General features: G+C 42.0%; 1 protein-coding gene and 1 pseudogene across 6 annotated transcripts in view; one reads left to right on the forward strand and one right to left on the reverse strand.

Moving 5' to 3' along the window:
- Positions 1–20,101, forward strand: part of R3hdm2 (R3H domain containing 2) — a 138,409-nt gene continuing 118,308 nt past the window's right edge. For 3 of the 6 annotated variants that reach the window (XM_042698698.1, XM_042698701.1, XM_042698702.1), the window contains exons 1-2: positions 1–104; positions 13,685–13,748. The gene's annotated coding sequence lies outside the window, so the exon portion shown is untranslated. Of the gene's footprint in view, positions 105–13,684; positions 13,749–20,101 lie in introns of those variants that run through there. The other 3 variants (XM_042698700.1, XM_042698704.1, XM_042698705.1) reach the window with 2 other exon arrangements.
- LOC122124290 lies at positions 10,728–11,539 on the reverse strand (annotated as a pseudogene).

A 20,101-nucleotide genomic window follows, 5' to 3' on the forward strand; every position in this document is an offset into this window, starting at 1 on the left:
AGCGCGCCGCCGCTGGCCGTCGGGGCCGAGCCGCAACCGAGCGGCCGTGGGCCCGGGCGGCGGGCAGAGACGGCGGGCACCCTCCCCGCTCTGGTCCGCGTGAGGTGAGGCCACCTCCCGGCCATGGGGGCGGGCGGCCCGTGGGGAGGGGGCGTGGCGGCCGCGCGGGAGGGCGGGCAGAGGCCTCTCGGCCTGGGTGCCCCACGCTGGAGCTGCCGGTCTAGGGGCAGCGGTCAGGGCCGGGATTCCCGGGAAGGACCGCCCTCAGGCCGGAGAAGCCCTCAATGTGCTCGGGGAGCGCAGGCGAGAAGCGGGGGCCGCGAGGCGGGAGCCGGGTGGGGGTGGGGGGCTGCGGCCACCTGTGGCCTGTGAGGTGGGACCTAAAAACTGTTGCGCCTTTGGCAGTGCTGGAGGGTGACTGGTTCCATGTGTTTCTTGTGTGTCCGTTTCCTTTGAGCCTTGAAAAAGTGGAACAGAGATGTTGGAGATCTTTCAAATCGTGCCCGTGTCCGAGTTTGTAATAGGCAGGGATTTGAGTTGGCACTTGCAGGAGGGTGTTTTTGGAGCTTAAAAAAGTTGGGCCTACTAGTCAGATCCTATACTCGAGCCCCTGAAAACTACTCAGCATTTTTCTTTTAAACCTTTGCCAATTGGTATAGCAACTCCAAAGAATATTTACTCAAAATGAATTGTACTCGTTATCCAATGAGCAGAAAGAAATGACCGAATAACAGCCTCAGAGTTTTATTAAAAAACCAAAGAAAGAGAAATTTATGTACATATCCTGGTTGAATCAATTCCGTTTTATATCTTTTTCCAGAGGATTTAGGAAACCTCAGTCCCATCTGAGGTTTGTAAAGCAACCTTTGAGTCTGGGGATGTAACTCGTACCACTTGAGGAATGTCAGGTTCCTAATATTTTATTCAACTTTTAAGTAGTCAAAATGACACTGGAATTAGTGGCTGGTAGCTCTATTTTCCTATATCCTTCATTCAATACCAGCCCCCTTCCCCTTCCACACCCCTTTTGGAACGTGGGACATCAAGACAAAAAGTTTAAATGAAGGTTCAAAGTTGTGACTTAAGTTAAATCATGGTATAGGTTTTGAAATCAGGGCCTGGTGCTCACTAGGCAAGTGGTCTGTCACTTGAATCACATGCTCTGCCAATCAGTTCTTTCTTTTGAAGTAGCATCTCATGTAGCTCAGGTTGGCTGATGGCTGGCAATAGTCCTGCCTCCATCTTCTGAGTGCCGGGGTTACAGACTAATGCCAGGATACTTTTATTTACTTTTTAAATGTATTTTTCTCTTCCTCCTGTGAGCTGTTGCTGTAGAAACTGAGAGAACAGAGAATTTTTGGTGAAGGTCAGATGAACTCTGTCAGGAAAAGTTAAATTTTAGAATTGCAGTTTAGATTGTCTTTGTATCCATTAAATGGCCTGTAGACTTTTGCAATTTGAAATAAAAATTTGAAAATGTATCTTAATTTTTAAAAGCATGCTTGGTATTTTTCAGTAGAAAAGAGTTAGACCAGATGGCTTCCTTTCAACATAAAAACCACTTATATTTGCCTTTAATGCCACAGATCTTTAGCATTCTCCAACATACACATTAGCCTTTTGGTAGTTCCTTGAGTACTCTGGGCATACTTCTTCCTCAGGAAGTCTTCACTTACTTGTCTTGGACCATATTTCCTTTATAAAGCTGCATAGCTTTTCTGTCCCCTACCTCAGATTTTCATTCACCTGATTCTAACAGTTACATTATGTTGCCTATCTGAATTACAAAGCCCCTTGCCTATCCCACTATTTTTTTTTATTTTTATTTTTATTGTCAGTCCTGGGGTTTGAACTCAGGGCCCGGGCACTGTCCCTGAGCTTCTTTTGCTCAAGGCTAACACTCTACTACTTGAGCCACAGTGCCACTTCTGGCTTTTTCTGTTTATGTGGTACTGAGGAATCAAACCCAGGGCTTCATTCATGCTAAGTGAGCACTCTACTACTAAGCCACATTCCCAGCCCTCTATTTTAATTTTTATATACCTAGAACCATTCTTTACTCTTCCACATTAGAAAATATGCCCCAAGGGCTGGGAAGATAGCTCCGTTTAGAGTGCTTGCCTTGGATGCATGAGGCCCTGGGTTCAATTCCTCAGCACCACATAAGCAGAAAAAGCTGGCACTATGGCTCAAGTGGTAGAGTGCTAGCCTTGAGATGAAGAGCTGAGGGACAGCACCCAGGTTGAGTTCAGGCCCCACGACGGACAAAAGAAAAGAAAATATGCCTCAGGATGGCATATTTGTGTTTAGCAAAACACACCATATTGTCATTGTTCAACTAATTTGAGCCTTGAATGACTAGGAGAAAGAGTTTTTGAGTTTTGTTTTTTTTTCCCTTGGTCAGTGGGGCTTGAAACTGTGGGCCTTGGTGCTGTCCCCCAGCTATTTGTTCAAGGCTATTGCTCTACCATTTTGAGTCACAGCTTCATTTCCTGTTTTTTGGTGGTTAATTGGAGATAGTTTCACAGACTTTTCCTGCCCAGGCTGACTTTGAATTGTGATCCTAAGATCTCAGCTTCCTGAATAGCTACAATTACAGGCATGAGTCACCAGCACCTGGCAAAAAAGGAGTTTTCATTTGTTATGGTACCCAACCAGGCTTAAACTCCTGAGTTCAAGTGTTCTTCCTATCTCAGCCTTCCAAATAGCTGGACTACAGGCTTCTTTATATATTGAACAGGGTCTCTTTATATCCTCCTGGCTAGCTGTGAACTTAATATGTAGCCCAGCTAGAGTTCTAATTTGAGATTTCAGCCTTCCAAGTGTTGGGATTACATGAGTATACCACCATGTCTGACATCTGGCTCTGTTCTTGAACTCTTTCCTTATAATGAATTTCTGGTCATTATTGGCTGGTGTTGAAATTATGAAGTGGCTATTCACTACAATTTTGTAATGTAATTATTGGGATAAGTGAGTTTTTTTTCTTTTAATTTTTGGGACATTTTTATTTTGACTAAGGCTTTGTGCTTTCAGGTCATTCAGATACATACTCTGAAGGCAGAAATAGGTGGAGAGAATGTAAACATCATTGGTGTTGGTGATCTTAGATCTCATGGCTACAACTTTTACATATCTTGGTGTCTTCCCCTAAGGTCATTCATGTAGTCCTGGTTTTATAGGTTAGACCTCCCCCTGTTTTTATAGGTAACGGTTGGGCTCAAAAACTATAACAATAACTTTCTCTAACAATGTTAGGTTCTAGAGAACATTTGATTTTTTTTTTCCTTACAGATTCATCCTGGAGGGTATCTTTAGCCACTGAGTTAGTTTATGATAAGTTTGAGGATAAAAAGAACAGTCCCATTGAGTACTGTAGATTATTTTTCTTTTTAAAATTATTAATTAAATTTTATTTCTTAGTTACCTTTTTTATTTCTTAGTTACCTGTTTTAGCTAGAGTGACCTGGATGAGATTTCTCTTTGGAGCAATCAGTCCTAGCTACTCTTTTTTCAGCTTAGGAAGGCAAAGTGAGTGAGTGTGTTTTTAAACTTTTTTTTAAATTTAAATTTTAATTTTTATTGTGAAAATACTGTACAGAGTGGTTACAATTATATGGGCAAGATAATGAGTACATTTCTTATCAAGCATTGTAGCCTCCTCCTTTGTTTCCCCTTCCCATCCTTCCTCCCCCCCACCCAATCCTCCTCCCCCTGTTTTAAAACTTTATAAGAGGGCTGGGATGTGGTTCAGTGGTAGAATCCTTGCCTCCCATTCATGGAACCCTGGATTTGATTCCTCAGTACCACATACACAGAAAAAGCCAGAAGTGGCACTGTGGCTCAAGTGGTAGAGTGCTAGCCTGGAGCAAAAGCAGCTCAGGCACAGTGCCCAGGCCCTGAGTTCAAGCCCCAGGACTGGCATACAAACAAAAAAAATTCAAAATATTAGAATATTTGTGAATTGCAAACAAATTGTGGAGAGAAAACAAATGAAAATAAAATTAAAAAAACTTTATAGGAATATGGTGGCATAGCAAAGGCTTTGGCTTGATTTGCTAGGGTATTAAATCAGCAGGTCATGAGAGAACAGTTTGGGCCATGTAAAAGACTTGGGGTTTTAATTCTAATGTTAGTCTAAAGAAGTAATAGCACCAGAAGTATGGTAGTAGTTCTTGTTGTTGTTGTTGTTGCTGATTGTGAGTCTTGAACTCAGGACCAGGGTGCTGCCCCTGAGCTCTTTTGCTCAAAGCTAGTGCTTTACCCTTTTGAGCCACAGCCCTACTTCCAGTTTTCTGGTGGTTAATTGGAGGTAAGAGTCTCTCGGACTTTCCGCCTGGACTGTCCTGGGTGCTATCCCTGTGCTCTTCAGCTCAAGGTGAGCGCTCTACCACTTGAGCCACAGCACCACTTCTGGTTTTCTAGTGGTTTATTGGAGATAAGAGTCTCATGGCCTTTCCTGTCGTGAGGCTGGTTTTGAACCGAGATCCTCAGATCTCAGCCTTTTGAGTAGCTAGGATTAACAGGCGTGAGCCACTGGCACCCGGCTTGGTAAAAGTTTTTACTATTTTGTTGGGAGTGGAGTACTCATATTTAAAATTAGGGCTTGATGCTTTTTAGGCACGGCCTATACCACTTGAGTTATGTCCCTAGCCCTTTTTTGCTTTAGTTATTTTTCATTTTGTACCATTTCCTTGGCTTACTCAACTGGATTGCTTTTAGCTAGTGCTTTACCATTTGAGTCATGACTTCAGTCCAGCACTTTTCCTGGTTAAGTCTTGGTCATTTTGCCCTGGCTAGCTTCAAACCTGTAGGCTCTAGATCTCAGACTCCTGAATAGCTAGAATTACATACATAGGCCATTGGTGCCTGACTTATTTTGTTATTTTTCAAATAAGAGACTTGCTTTTTGTCTGAGCTGGCCTGGACTGCAATCCTATTTATGCTTCTTTTATAGCAAGGATGACTGGGACATAACCACCATACCCACCTTTTTGTTGAGATAGTGTCTCACTAACTTTTTGGCCTAGCCTCAAACTTGGGTCCTCAGGACCTTTTCATGAGTAGCTGTTATTATGTGAGCCACCATACGAGGCTTATCAAAGTTTTGTTGTTTTCTTTGTAAGTCTTTTCATAAATTTTTTTTTAATTTAATTTAATTTTATTTGAGAACATACTGTACAGAGGGGTTACAATTACATGGGCAGGATAATGCATACATTTCTTACCAAGCATTGCAGCCTCCTCCTTTGTTTACCCTTCACCTCCCTTCCCAGCCTCCCCACTCCCCTTTTCATAAAATTTCTAGGATGTTTTTCTCAGGCCAAGAGAAACTTAAATGTCTCTGTGATATCACCAATTTTTTTTTTTCCGCAGTCCTGGGGCTTGACCTCAGGGTCTGGGCACTGTGCCTGAGCTTTTCTGCTCAAGGCTAGTGCTCTACTACTTGAACCACAGTTCCACTTCTGGCTTTTTGGCGATTAATTGGAGATAGAGTCTCATGGACTTTCCTGCCCCAGTTGGCTTTGAATCGTGATCCTTATATCTCAGCCTCCTGAGTAGCTAGGATTATAGCCGTGAGCCACTAGTGCCTGGCATATTATTACCTCTTAATGCTGAGTATCAACTATGCTTCAGTATAGATAATAATTTCTGAATGCCTGTGATACAAGTACATACATACATATATGTGTATGTATGTATTTACTTACTTATTTACATCAGTATTGGGGTTTGCGTTTAGGGATTCATGCTTTTTTTTTTTTTTTTTTGGGTCCGGTCGTGGGGCCTGAACTCTGGGCCTGGGCACTGTCCCTCAGCTCTTCAGCTCAAGGCTAGCGCTCTACCACTTGAGCCACAGAGCCACTTCTGACTTTTTTCTTTTTGCTTATGTGGTGCTGAGGAATCGAACCCAGGGCCTCAGGCATGCAAGGCAAGCACTCTACCACTGAGCCACCTTCCCAGCCCAGGATTCATGCTTGCTAGGCAGGTGCTCTGCCACTGAGCCAAACATCTACCCAATTGAGGTACTTATTAAAGTGCCAGATCTCTTCATGAAAAATTTTTCTTTTCTTTTTTTTTTTAATTGTGAAAATACCGTACATAGGGGTTACAATTACATGAGCAAGATAATGAGTACATTTCTTATCAAGCATTGTTGGATCCTTCTTTGTTTCTCCTTCCCATCCCTTTCCATCTGCCCCCCCCCCCACCAAAGTTGTAAACTTCATTTTCGACATAACGTCTTGTACATCTCATTGTTGCAATGGGTCCACTGTATCCCTATTTAAACAATTTGTTTTTTTCCTTCCCCTCCACAAATTATACCAACATCAAATACAGTGAAAGCAGCGGTTATACCGTGGAGGAGGGACATACAAAGCAACAAAGAAATCATCTTATAAATATGTTAGAAACAATTGCATGAAAGTAAAAACATTTGAATACTTATCTTGGGGTTCATTTCACCTAACATCAACTTAGTTGACTTTTCTGCTTGTCTCAGACATATACTAGTTATTGCGAATAAGGGAAACCATGGGACCTATGTTTCTTTGGGACTGACTTCAATTTTTCTTTTTTAAAAAAGAAATACTGAGCTTTATTTTCTCTCCATCAGACAACCTAGGTTCCCAACAATATATATACATATATATATTTTTTTGTCTTGTCAGTCATGAGGCTTGAACTCAGGGCCTGGGTGCTGTCCCTAAGATTTTTTTGCTCAAGGCTAGCACTCTACCAGTTTGAGCCACAGCTCCACTTCTGGTTATCTGGTGGTTAACTGGAGATAAAGAGTCTCATGGACTTTCCTGAGTAGGCTGATTTGAACTGATATTCTGATCTCAGCCTTCTGAGTAACTAGGATTACAGACATGAGCCCTCAGTGCCTGCCTCAATTTTTTTATTTTTGTTTATTGTTATTATAACTGGCTCAATTCTTTTTTTTTAAGATCTTTTTTTTAATTGTAAAGATACTATACAGAGGGCTACAGTTACATGAGTAAGGTAATGAGTACACTTCCTATTGAACATTGTTACCCCCTCCATTGTTCTCCCCCTACCATCCCTTCCCTCCCTACCTTCCCCCAGGTTTTTTTTTTTTTTTATTGTGATTAAGTGATTACATAATTTCCCGAATTTCACAGTATTGTGGAATAATGATGCTCATTTAAAGTCACAAGTTCATTCTAACTTTCCTGGAGCAAATTGTCTATCACAGTCTATAACATATAACGGTGTACACATGTTATACACCATACATGTGATCAGGAGCATGGGGATATTTAGTAGTGGTTCAACCAGATGAGTGGGAGTTCTTTGTTTCTTAAGTCCTGTTAGTTTTTTCGTATCACCTAACATTTTGAATTTAGCATCCACTTATCAGGGAGACCATGTACCGTTTGTCTCTTTGCTCTTGGCTTACCTCGCTCAACATGATTCCTTCTAGCTCCATCCATTTCCCTGCAAATGCCATTATTTTGTCGTTTCTAATGGCTGCATAATATTCCATTGTGTATAGATACCACAATTTTTGGATCCATTCATCTGTGGTGGGGCATCTGGGTTGTTTCCATATCCTAGCTATTGTGAACAGTGCTGCAATAAACATGGAGGTGCACGTGTCCTTGTATATTGGTTCCTGTTGTTCAGGGTAGATGCCTAGAAGTGGTATGACTGGGTCATAAGGGAGGTCAATCTTTAGCTTTCTAAGGACCCTCCAGACTGCTTTCCAAAGTGGTTGTGTAAGTGTACATTCCCACCAGCAGTGTAATAGGGTTCCTCTTTCTCCACATCCCCTCCAGCATTTGTCGTTGGCTGATTTGTGGATGTGGGACATTCTGACTGGGGTAAGGTGGTATCTCAGGGTTGTCTTTATTTGCATTTCCTTCACCACCAGGGATGATGAACATTTCCTCATGTGTTTCTTTGCCATTTTTATTTCTTCATTTGAGAAGTCCCTCTAGTTCCCTTGCCCATTTAGTAATTGGTTTGTTAGGTTTGGGAGGGATTAGTTTCTTGAGTTCCCTGTATATACAGGATGTTAACCCCTTGTCTGATATATTGCTGGTAAATATTTTTTCTGGCTCAATTCTTAAAAACGTTTTTCTGTTGGGAATGCCTGTAATCCTGGAGCTGTGGCTCAAGTAGTAGAATTCTAGCCTTGAGCAAGATAGTTCAAGGACAGCACTCAACCTCCAGGATCAGAATACACACATCAAAAAAACCCCAGAAACCAACAACAACAAAAATTGTTTTTTCTGAATATTTTAAGATTGGATAAGTAATTCTGTCTCTGGAATGTTTTGCCAACTTTGTGTGTGCATATATGTACATATGTGTGTGCATGTATGCCTGTCCTGGGGCTTGAACTCAGGACCTGGGCAGTGTCCTTTTTGTTTAAGACAACCACTTGAGCCACAGCTCTACTTTTGGCCTTTTGGTAGTTTATTGGAGGTAAGAGTCTCATTGATTTTTACTGCCCAAGCTGGTTTTGAATCATGATCTTCAGATCTCAGCCTCCTGAGTAGCTAGGATTACAGGTATAAGCCACTGGCTCCTGGCTGTGTTGCTAATTTACAAGTAGGAAAAATAGACTCAACGGCTTAAAGATGTGTACATAAATATAGTTGGTGGATCTAATTTTGGAGATGATCTCAAACACAGTGGTGTGGTATTTTCCTTAAGCAATATTCTCCTGTTTAAACAAAACAAAACAAAACATTGTACTTGGTCTTCTTTTTTTCTTTTTCTTTTGCCTCAGGGCTTGAACTATGGGCCTGGGCTCTGTCCCTGGGCTCCTTTTTTTTTGTTGTTGTTGTTGGTTGTGGGCTTGAACTCTGGGCCTGAGCTCTGTCCCTCAGCTCTTCAGCTCAAGGCGAGCACTCTACCACTTGAGCTACAGCACCACTTCTGGTTTTCTAGTGATTTATTGGAGATAGGAGTCTCATGGTCTTTCCTGCCCCAGCTGGCTTTGAACCGCGATCCTCAGATCTCAGCCTCCTGAGTACCTAGGATTACAGGCATGAGCCACCGGCACCCGGCTTTTTTTTCTTTTGTCTTTTTTTGTTGGTCACAGGGCCTGAATTCTGGGCCTGGGTGCTGTCCCTCAACTCTTCAGCTCAGGCTAGCACTCTACCATTTGAACCACAGCGCCACTTCTGTCTTTTCTGCTTATGTGGTGCTGAGGAATCGAACCCAGGGCCTCATGCATGCAAGGCAAGCACTGTACCACTGAGTCACCTTCCCAGCCCCCTGGGCTCCTTTTAATCAAAGCTACTCTACCACTTGAGTCACAGCTCCACTTCCAGCATCATCTTTTTTTTTTTTTTTTTTGGTCAGTTGTGGGGCCTGGACGCTGGGCCTGGGTGCTGTCCCTCAGCTCTTCAGCTCAAGGCTAGCGCTCTATCACTTTGAGCCACAGTGCCACTTCTGGCTTTTTCTGCTTATGTGGGGCTGAGGAATCGAACCCAGGGCCTCATGCATGCAAGGCAAGCGCTCTACCACTGAGCCACCTTCCCAGCCCCTTTCCAGCATCTCCTGCGTTAATTGGAGATAAGATTCTCACAGGTGCTGGGAAGGTGGCTCAGTGGTAGAGCGCTTGCCTTGCATGCATGAGGCCCTGGGTTTGATTTCTCAGTACCATATAAGCAAAAAGAAAAAAGCCGGAAATGGCGCTGTGGCAAGTGGTAGAGTGCTAGCCTTGAGCTGAAGAGCTGAGTGACAGTGCCCAGGCCCAGAGTTCAGGACCCATGACTGGACCCCTCCCCCCCCCCCCAAAAAAAAAAAAAAGATTCTCACAGACTTTCCTAACTGGCTGGCTTCCAACTTTAGTCCTCAGGTCTCAGCCTCTTGAGTACATAGGCCTGAACCACCCATGCACTTGGTATTCTTTTAGTGATTTTTATATTGTTGGTACTAGGGTTTGAACTCTAGGCATTTAGAGTAGCTTGCTAGCTCATAGCTCAGCACTTGAGTCTTGTCTAGCCTAGCTTTTTCGCTGATTATTTTGAGATTGAGTCTCAAGGATTTTTTTTTTTAGCCTATCTTGTCTTTGAACCATGATTTTCAATATCTCAGCTTCCTGTCCATTTTTTCCTATTTTCAATGTCCTTTTTTCTGGTCATGGGGCTTGAACTCTGGGCCTGGGCACTATCCCTGAGCTCTTTGACTCAAGGCAAGTGATCTACCACATGAGCCACAGCACCACTTTTGGTTTTCTGGTGGTTAATTGGAGATAAGAATCTCATGGATGGGGCTGGGAAGGTGGCTCAGTGATAGAGCACTTGCCTTGCATGTGTGAGGCCCTGGGTTCGATTCCTCAGCACCACATAAGCAAAAAGAAAAAAGCTAGAAATGGTGCTGTGGCTCAAGTGGTAGAGTGCTAGCCTTGAGCTAAAGAGCTGAGGCACAGCGCCCAGGCCCAGAGTTCAGGCCTCACGACTAGATCCCCCCTCCCCCCAAAAAAAAGAATCTCATGGATTTTCCTGTCCCAGCTGGCTTTGAGTTATACTCCTCAGATCTCAGCCTCCTGAGTATCTAGGATTCTAGGTGTGGTCTACCAGCGCTCAGCTTCCTTGTCCATTTTTGTTTAGAACTCTTGGTCTAATGTTTGCTAGGCAGTCATTCTACTACTTGAGCTACATGTCCCTAGCCTGTGTTTTATTTATTTATTTTTAATTTTTTGATGGAAAAAATATATTTATAATTAGCCAGCTAGACTCAATTTAGATGATTCCAATTTTGTTGGCAGCATCTTAAGCATCATAATCAGGAGCCAGTTGAACATATGCCTTCTTCTCTCCATCAAGTCTGATCAGGGTCAATGTCAATGTCACGGAGCTTCTTCACAGCCTGTTTGATCTGATGCTTGTTGGTCTTGACATCCACAATGAACACAAGTGCGTTGTTGTCTTCTGTTTTCTTCATGGCTGACTCAGTGATCAGGGGAAACTTGATGATAGCATATTGGTCAAGCTTGTTTCTCCTCGGAGCACTTTTATGAGGATATTTGGGCTGTCTTCGGAGCCGTAGTGTCTTGGGCCGCTGGAAGGTGGGTGAAGTGCGTATCTTCTTTTTGTGGTTGTGGACATCTTTCAGTACTCCTTTCTTGGCCTTCAAAGCCTTTTTCTTGGCTTTGGGTTTAGGAGGGACAGCAGTTCCCTTCTTCGCTTTCAGCACTATCTTGATGAAAAAGTGTTTATTTTTAAGATGGTTTTGCTAGGAAGTCCAGGATGTCCTGGAACTCTGTGTAGCTCAGGCTGCCTCAGACTTGCAATCCTTCTACCTTAGTCTCTCAATGCTACACTGTGGGTGTGTACCACCACACTAACATTTGAGTTTATTTATAAAAGCAGATAATAGTTGCTAAAACAGATAAAAATAGAGAAATTGTCTTAATCTGACTTTAAGTTTTCTTAGCATATTTTCTCCACCACTTAAAAGAGTATTGGTGTTGAAATCCTTAATTACAGTAATAGGAGGTTTAGTCATAAAGCCAACAGGTGTTTGGCACTGGTTCCAACCCAGGTACCACCATGTTGATATTTGTGTTGCAGTTTGTGATTACTAATAATGATCAGAACCACATTTCATATCTGAAAGGCCTCTTTCTCTGCTAATAACTCAGTGACCCCTTAAATAATGCCAGTATTTATGTTAGAAGAGTAGGTTTTTCAAGTTTATATTTTTGATCGGGGGTGTGTTTTTGTTTCATGTCATCTGTAAGACTATATAAGGTGATGCATGTGCCTATCATTCCAGCTATAGTGGGAGACATAAATAGGATTGCTGTCCAGGCTGGTCAACACAGAAAGTGAGACCTTGTATCAAAAATAATCAGGGCGGGCGCTGGTGACTCACACCTGTAATCTTAGCTACTCAGGAGGCTGAAATCTGAGGATCACAGTTCCAAGCTAGCCTGGACAGGAAAGTCCATGAGCCTTATCTCCAGTAAACCACTAGAAAACCAGAAGGGGTGCTGTGGCTCAAGTGGTAGAGTGCTCACCTTGTGCTGAAGAGCACAGGGACAGTGCCCAAGCCCAGAGTTCAAGCCCCACATCCGCCAAAAAAAAAAAAAAAAATCACCAAAAAGAGCTGGAGGAGTTGGGAGCCTGGGTCTCAGACTTGTAAACTAGCCCAAAGTGGAGGTGTGGCCCAAGAGGTAATACTGTAGCCTTGAGTGGAAAAAGTTAAGAGAGCTTCTGGAGAACCTGAGTTCAAGACTCAGTATTGGTATACACATACACACTCAAAAGAGCAGGAGGCATGGCTTAAGCAGTAGAGCCCCTGCCTGGCAAATATGAAGCCCTGAATTCAAACCCTGGTACTGCCCCCCCCACCCCCCCCCCCCAAACACTAGAATGTGATAGTCCTTGTAAAGGCCTTTGAATCCCTTTACTTTAAAAAAAAATTTTTTTTTTTTTTTTAATTCCTTTTCACCTTTTTTTTTTGTTGGTTGTGGGGCTTGAACTCTGGGCTTGGGTGCTGTCCCTGTGCTCTTCAGCTCAAGGCGAGCGCTCTACCACTTGAGCCACAGCACCACTTCTGGTTTTCTGGTGGTTTATTGGAGATAAGAGTCTCACAGACTTTCCTGCCTGGCCTGGCTTTGAACGGAGATCCTCAGATCTCCGCCTCCTGAGTAGCTAGGATTTACAGGTGTGAGCCACCAATGCCCAGCTTCCTTTTCATCTTTGTCCTATTTCTTTCTTTTTTTTTGGGTCTGGTCATGGGGCCTGAACTCTGGGCCTGGGCACTGTCCCTCAGCTCTTCAGCTCAAGGCTAGCACTCTACCACTTGAGCCACAGCGCCGCTTCTGGCTTTTTTCTTTTTGCTTATGTGGTGCTGAGGAATCGAACCCAGGGCCTCAGGCATGCAAGGCAAGTGCTCTACCACTGAGCCACCTTCCCAGCCCGCTCCTGACCTTTTTTTTTTTTGGGTCTGGTCGTGGGGCCTGAACTCTGGGCCTGGGCACTGTCCCTCAGCTCTTCAGCTCAAGGCTAGCTTCCCAGCCCCTCCTGACCTTTTTTTTTTTTTTTTTGGGTCTGGTCGTGGGGCCTGAACTCTGGGCCTGGGAGCTGTCCCTCAGCTCTTCAGCTCAAGGCTAGAGCTCTACCACTTAAGCCACAGTGCTACTTTTGACTTTTTTCTTTTTGCTTATGTGGTGCTGAGGAATGGAACCCAGGGCCTCAGGCATGCAAGGCAAGCGCTCTACCACTGAGCCACCTTCTTTGTCCTATTTCTTGTGGCCTTTAGAATTGATCCCTTCCTCTTCTCCAGTTCCAGGGTTTTTTTTTTTTGTTTGTTTTTTTGTTTTTTTTGCTGGTTAATTGGAGTCTCTTGGATTTATCTGCCTTGAACCTTGATCCTCACTTGACAACCTCTGGAGTAGCTAGAATTTTTGGTGTGGTACACTGGTGCCTAGCTCCACCAGTTTTTTGTTTTTTGTTTTCCTCAGGGCCTTTACATTTGCAGTTTTTCTACCTTACGATAAGCTAATTTGCCAGAGCTTCACCTTGTCTTAATTCTTCTCATTGTTGAAGTGTAAACCCAAATTTCTTCATAAGCGCCCCCCCCCATTCAGAATTCAGCATCTCCTTTGCTTTTAATCACATTCCTGTTTATCATCTTCTTAGTACTTATTACTTTGTATCTCTCAGTTGATTTCTTTTCTTGAACTTTATAGGTTGTCTAGACTGGCCTGAACTTAAGATCTTCCTGCTTCAGCCTTCTGAGTGCTGGAATTACAGGTATGTGCTTTCCCACTTGGCTCTTGTTTGATTTCTTGTCTGTAGTCTGGCTCACACCTAAAGCTTAAAAGATTATGAGAATAAGGACCCTTAAAAAAAAATAAAATTATTAACTGCTATATTCCTAATGCCTAAAATAGTTCTTAAATATTGAATGAACGAAAGTATAAAATTTGGGTCCTATCCCAAAGATTTTGATTTAGTAAGCTTTGAAGGGATTCAGGAATTTGGTGTTTTTTGTTTTTTTGTTTTTGGTCAGTCCTCTGGCTTAAACTCATGGCCTGGGTGCTGTCCCTTAGCTTTTTCCCTCAAGGCTAGTACTCAACCACTTTGAACCACAGCACCACTTACTGTTTTCTGGTGGTTAATTAGGGATGAGTCTCATGGACTTTCCTGTTTGGGCTGGCTTTGAACTGTGATCCTCAGATTTCAGCTTCCTAAGTAGCTAGGATTATAGGTGTGAACCACAGGTCCTTGGCTAGGAATTTGTATTTTAGCAAGCTTTCCAAGTGCCTCTGATGTCTCTGGTCAGTTGTTTTGGATGACATTTCAGAAAACATGGCACTACAGTGTGGTCACTCTGAATTTGCTTAGCATCTAGATGTTACTGTAAACTTGATATGTTGTTTGTATCTCCAGTTTGAACTTTCACTTGAGCTCTAGGGCTTATTTGTTTGCTATTACCGTGAAATCTCCAGTTTGACCATCACAAACTAATCTCAAATTAAGTTTACCAAAGCAAAAATAATGGGGGAGGGGAGCTCAGGGTATGTAGTTCATTGATAGGGCACTTGTCTAGTTTATGGATAGCCGTAGGTTTGATGCCCGTACTGCCAAACAAAACAAAACAAATAAAAAGGCCCCAAAACAAATTTCCCATTGAAATAATTTCTTCCAAGTTCTTTTTCCAGGTAATTATATCACCTAGTTTTATAAGTCAGGAATTTGGATGTTAAACTTGAGACTTCTGTTTCTTAGCTTTTATCATCTAATGGTCTTATGTAGATTTTAGCTCCTTAATCTCCTTTTAAAAAATTAGCCTTGTTTAACTATAAGGGGAGATTTCATTGTGATATTTCCATGCATGTATGCAACATGTATAGTTCCTATAGTATATACACTAAACTTCTCTCCCCTAAAGTGTTTTGTGTGTGTGCACTTGTGCTGCCACCAGGGCTTGAACTCAGGGACCTAGTGCTGTCTCTTAGCTTTTTTGCTCAAGGCTAATTGAATTTTTAACCCTATTAGAAATTATCTGAGGCTTTGCTGAGTTATTTGTCCTGGTTAACTCTGCCACAGTGCCACTTCTGGCTTTTTCTGTGTACGTGGTACTTACGAACTGAATCCAGGGCTTCATGCATGCTAGGCAAGCATTGTACCACTAAGCCACATTCCTAGCCTTGTTTCCTTTTAAGATGAAAAAAGTGACTTTTTTTTTCTTTTTAACCCTTCTGGTTAGATACAGAACTGTTTATTTAGGCAAAACTGTTTTTTTTTTTGGTTGGTCATGGGCCTGAACTCTGGGCCTGGGCACTGTCCCTCAGCTCTTCAGCTCAAGGCTAGCACTCTACAACTTGAGCTATAGTGCCACTTCTGGTTTTCTGATGGCTTTTTGGGGATAAGAGTCTCACTGACTTTCCTGCCTGGGCTGGCTTTGAACCACAATCCTCAGATTTTACCCACCTGAGTAGTTAGCATTACAGGTGTTAGCCACCAGTGCCCAGCAGCATATCTATTTTTCAAGTAACTAGAATGTTTTTAGCTGTTTTTTGGCTACCATCAGCAATCATAACTTGCCTCACTGAAAGATTGTCTATATGAAACAGTATATAGTTCCTGATCTCTGATTTGCAATACTGTTAAAATTTGGAACAGTTTTATTTTCAGTAAGTTTTATGTTTCTGTGAGTTCTGTTCTTTCTTTCTTTCCTTTCTTTCTTTCTTTCTTTCTTTCTTTCTTTCTTTCTTTCTTTCTTTCTTTCTTTCTTTCTTTCTTTCTTTCTTTCTTTCTTTCTTTCTTTCCTTTCTTTCTTTCCTTTCTTTCTTTTCTTTCTTTCTTCCTTCCTTCCTTCCTTCCTTCCTTCCTTTCTTTCGCCAGTCATGGGGCCTGAACTCTGGGTGCTGTCCCTCAGCTCTTCAGCTCAAGGCTACCGCTTTACCACTGGAGCCACAGCTCCACTTCCGGCTTTTTCTGCTTATGTGGTGCTGAGGAATCGAACAGGGCCTCATGCAGGCAAGGCAAGCACTCTACCACTGAGCCACCTTTCTAGCCCCGAGTTCTGTTTTTCTTTATATTTGCCCTTTTCTATTTTGAGTTGATGTTATTTTCATGATTTTCCCCCCATCTCTTTCTCATACGTGGAAATGGCAATTTTTTCAATATAGTAAATTGCCTAAATCTAGCCATGCCATCTATTCTGATTCATAATGTTTTTCTGGCTATAATTTTTTTCTTTTTCTCTATTTTTGGTTCATGTGTGTTTTGCTTATTTTCCATTTAGGGGATTGAAATTTAGCCTTACCTGTATACATACAATTGGCCACATGAGGCCCTTTAGAAATATGATAGCTAATTGCAGGGATAGGCTGGGTGAGCCTGTAAAACAAACAAAAGATCATGAGGCCAGCTTGGGACTTGTTTTGTTTTGATTTTTTTTTTGTTTTGCTTTTGTTTTTGGTAGGTTGTGGGGCTTGAACTCAGGGCCTGGGCACTGTCCCTGAGCCTCTTTTTGCTCAAAGCTAGTGCTCTACCACTTGAGCCACAGCACTACTTCTGATTTTTGAGTGATTAATTGGAGATAAGAGACTCAGAGACTTTTCTGCCTGTGCTGGCTTCTAACCTCAGATGTCAGCTTCCTAAGTAGCTAGGATCACAGATGGGAGCAGCAGAGTCAGCTTCTGTTTTGTTTGAGATAGTGAGACCTTGTCTCAAAACAAAAACAAGACAAAAAGAGCAATGAAAATCAGATACATGACCAGACTACTTCAAAGAAGTTAGACAAATTAATTCTGACTATGGAGCCTGATGAGTAATGCACCAGTGCTTTGAAAGAATGATGGAATTCTGGGAAAATATTCTGAAACATTCTGTGAGATGATGACACTCTAATTGATTTTTTTTTTTTGTTTCTATTTCCTGGATCTGATTGTATCTTGAAGGAACAATAGGAGTTAGTTAAGTGGAAAAGTATGGAGAAGAAAGTTCTACAAAGTACTCTATATGGGCTGGGAAGGTGGCTCAGTGGTAGAGCACTTGCCTTGCTTGCTCGAGGCCCTGGGTTCGATTCCTCAGCACCACATAAGAAAAAAGCCGGAAGTGGCGCTGTGGCTCAAGTGGTAGAGTGCTAGCCTTGAGCTGAAGAGCTGAGGGACAGCGCCCAGGCCCAGAGTTCAGGCCCCACGACCGGACCCAAAAAAAAAACAACAAAAAAACAAAGTACTCTATATGTTGAGGTGGAGGTTTAGAGCAGAATAGCATGATGCCTTTGTCAAAATGCAAGCAGAATATAACCTGATTATCCATGGGATGCTTCTGGGAATTAAACAGAAAAGATTAGAGATGTGGGTAGGGATTTAGTCTTCAAGCCCATTCATTATTTGGTAAGTGGAAAAGCTGAATTTTGTCATAAATTATTGAAGGATTTATTGTGTTTTTTTTTTGTGTGTGTGTATGAATGTGTGTGCACCACTTGTGCCAGTATGGGCTTTGAACTTGGCTTGGGTGCTGTCCCTTAACTTTTTTTGCTCAAGACTGGCACTCTACCACTGAGCCACAGCTCTGCTTCTGCCTTTTTGGTGGTTAATTGGAGATAAGAATCTCATAGACTTTCTTGCCTGGGCTGGCATTGAACTATGATCCTCTGATCTTAGCCTCCTGGGTAGCTAGGATTATAGGTATGGGCCACTGACACTTGGCTATGTATGTATACATACATACATACATACATACATACATACATACACACACACACATATATATATATATATATATATAGTGTGTGTGTGTGTGTGTGTGTGTCTGTGCGTGTGTGTGCGCGCCAATATTGAGGTGTAAATCCAGGACATGGGTATGTACCTGAACTTTTCTGTTCTAAGCCAGCACTCTCCTTAAGCCATACCTCCACTCTGGCTTTTTTTTTTTTTTTTTTGGTCTGTCGTGGGGCTTGAACTCTGGGCCTGGGCATTGTCCCTCAGCTCTTCAGCTCAAGGAGAGCGCTCTACCACTTGAGCTACAGCGCCACTTCAGGTTTTCTGGTGGTTTATTGGAGATAAGAGTCTCATGGTCTTTTCTGCCTAGGCTGATTTTGAACTGTGAGCCTCAGATCTCAGCCTCCTGAGTAGCTAGGATTACAAGTGTGAGCCATCAGCATCCGGCATTGCTACTCTGGCTTCTTGGTAGGGTTTTTTTTTTTTTTTTTTAATTGGTGATAGTAGTTTTAGTTTTAGACTTTTCTTCCCCAGGCTGATCCTCAGATGTCAGCCTCCTAAGTAGCTAGGATTAGAGGCATGAGATACTGGCACCTGACTAGGATTTACTTTTTGAAAAGGTCACTTGTACCAGTTTATGGACTGAATTAAAAAAAAAAACAACAAAAAACAAAAAGACTGGAATCAAAGAGTTCAGTTTAGAGGTAGTCACAGTAAACCACATACGCAATTGAGCCTAAAGTGTGAATGCAAGTATGGATGGATTCAATTGATATTTAAGAGAATCGTTAGATGTGAATGTGTGTGTGTGTGTGTGTGTGTGTGTGTGAGTGTGTAAGTAAGAGAGAGAGAGAATATGAAAAGGATTTGCCTTAAATAATTTCAAGTTTTTTGGGTTTTCTGCCAGGGTAGATTGTAACATCAGTAAGTTAGAGCATATAGGGAGATGCATCTTTAAAATGGGAATAAAATATTCTAGACTGATTGAATTTGAGGTATCTGTTGAGGTAAAGAAAATAAATGCCTAATTGCAATTGGATAATACTAGTCTGGAAGTGGAGAAAATTAAGGCTGAAGACAGATTTGTGATTTGGTTCTAGATATTCTAGTTTAAGTGATAGCTTTGGGTCAGCCAAAAGGCATGTTGAGATTGAAGATCTGCAGGTAGAGGAGGGCTTCTTAGCACTGGCAGCTAAAGATGTGACTGATAGAAGTGGAGCCCTAGAAGAAGTTTGAAAAAGACCAGAAAAGTAGATGGAAAACCAGTGAAGTATGTGAGATGAGAATTAAGAAGAGAGTCATACACAGGAGGAAAGCCATACTAGTTATTAAATGTGAGGAAAGGTTAAGTCTGATAAGGATTGGTAAACACTCGTGGAATTTGTCACTCAAAGTCATTGGTATCTTCCTAAACAGCAGGTTTGCTGGAGTGATGAAAATAGACCAAATTGCATTGAATTAAGAAAAAATGCAAGCAAGTGCTCTCGAGATAATTACAAAGAGAAATGACAATAGGGAGAGGGAATGTGGGGGTAAAAGGAACACTTCTTAACATTAAGGGTAGTGACCTAGAGAGAAGAAATAATGAGAGAGGTGATAATGAAGTTCTTGAGCATGTAGAGAAGATAAAAGTCAAGGCTAAAGTAGAAAAATAGTTACCTCCTTCAAAGAAGAGGTCAAGAAAAAAAAATGGTAAGAGTGTTAGATATCTGAACAAAGAAATTTGAGGAAGTTCCTGTGAAGAAAACAACCTGAAATTCTCTGGAGCTTGAAACTTTTTTTACTCATCCACCCTATGTATGTCCATTGGGAATAGGGTAGAGACCTTTAAGTTCATTCACAAAAAATGATAGTCACCATAAGGACCATAACATTCCTTCAGTGAGAAGCATAAAGAGCTCTGAAAGTCTTGTTCCAGTAACTAAATGCTCTGTGCAGAAGTGATGGGAATGAGAAAGATGGGACAGGAGTTAAGATCAGATAGATCCAGAAGATGATGCTAATATTTGGAGATGGTTTAAATGTGGGAGGAAAGAATTATGAATGGATGACTCCCAAGTTTGTTGTTGTTTTTGTTGTTGTTTTTGAGCACTGGTCAGTATTGTTAAACTGAAGTAAGAAAGGGCAAGTGTGGGATTAGAGGAATGTTGATAGGGAATTTTCTGTAATTGTCTAGCAGCTATTTATCTAGAGGAATCTGAAATGCTGGAGAGAAGAAAGCATATTTAAATTTAGGAGTACTTTACACACGAGAGAGTTCAATTCATTATAGGAAGTAAGATCACCCAGTTGTAGAGTGGTAAGAGAGTTGAGATGTAACACGCAGAAAGCACCAGTATTTAAGGGCTACTTTTGATTTTAATGTTAAAATTACTATTTTGTTATAGAACTGGGGATATAGTTAATGTGCTTGATGTACCTGAGGCC

The sequence above is a fragment of the Dipodomys spectabilis genome, unplaced genomic scaffold (genome assembly GCF_019054845.1).
Source record: "Dipodomys spectabilis isolate Male_0828 unplaced genomic scaffold, ASM1905484v1 ptg000234l, whole genome shotgun sequence".
NCBI classification, from domain to species: Eukaryota; Metazoa; Chordata; class Mammalia; order Rodentia; family Heteromyidae; genus Dipodomys; species Dipodomys spectabilis.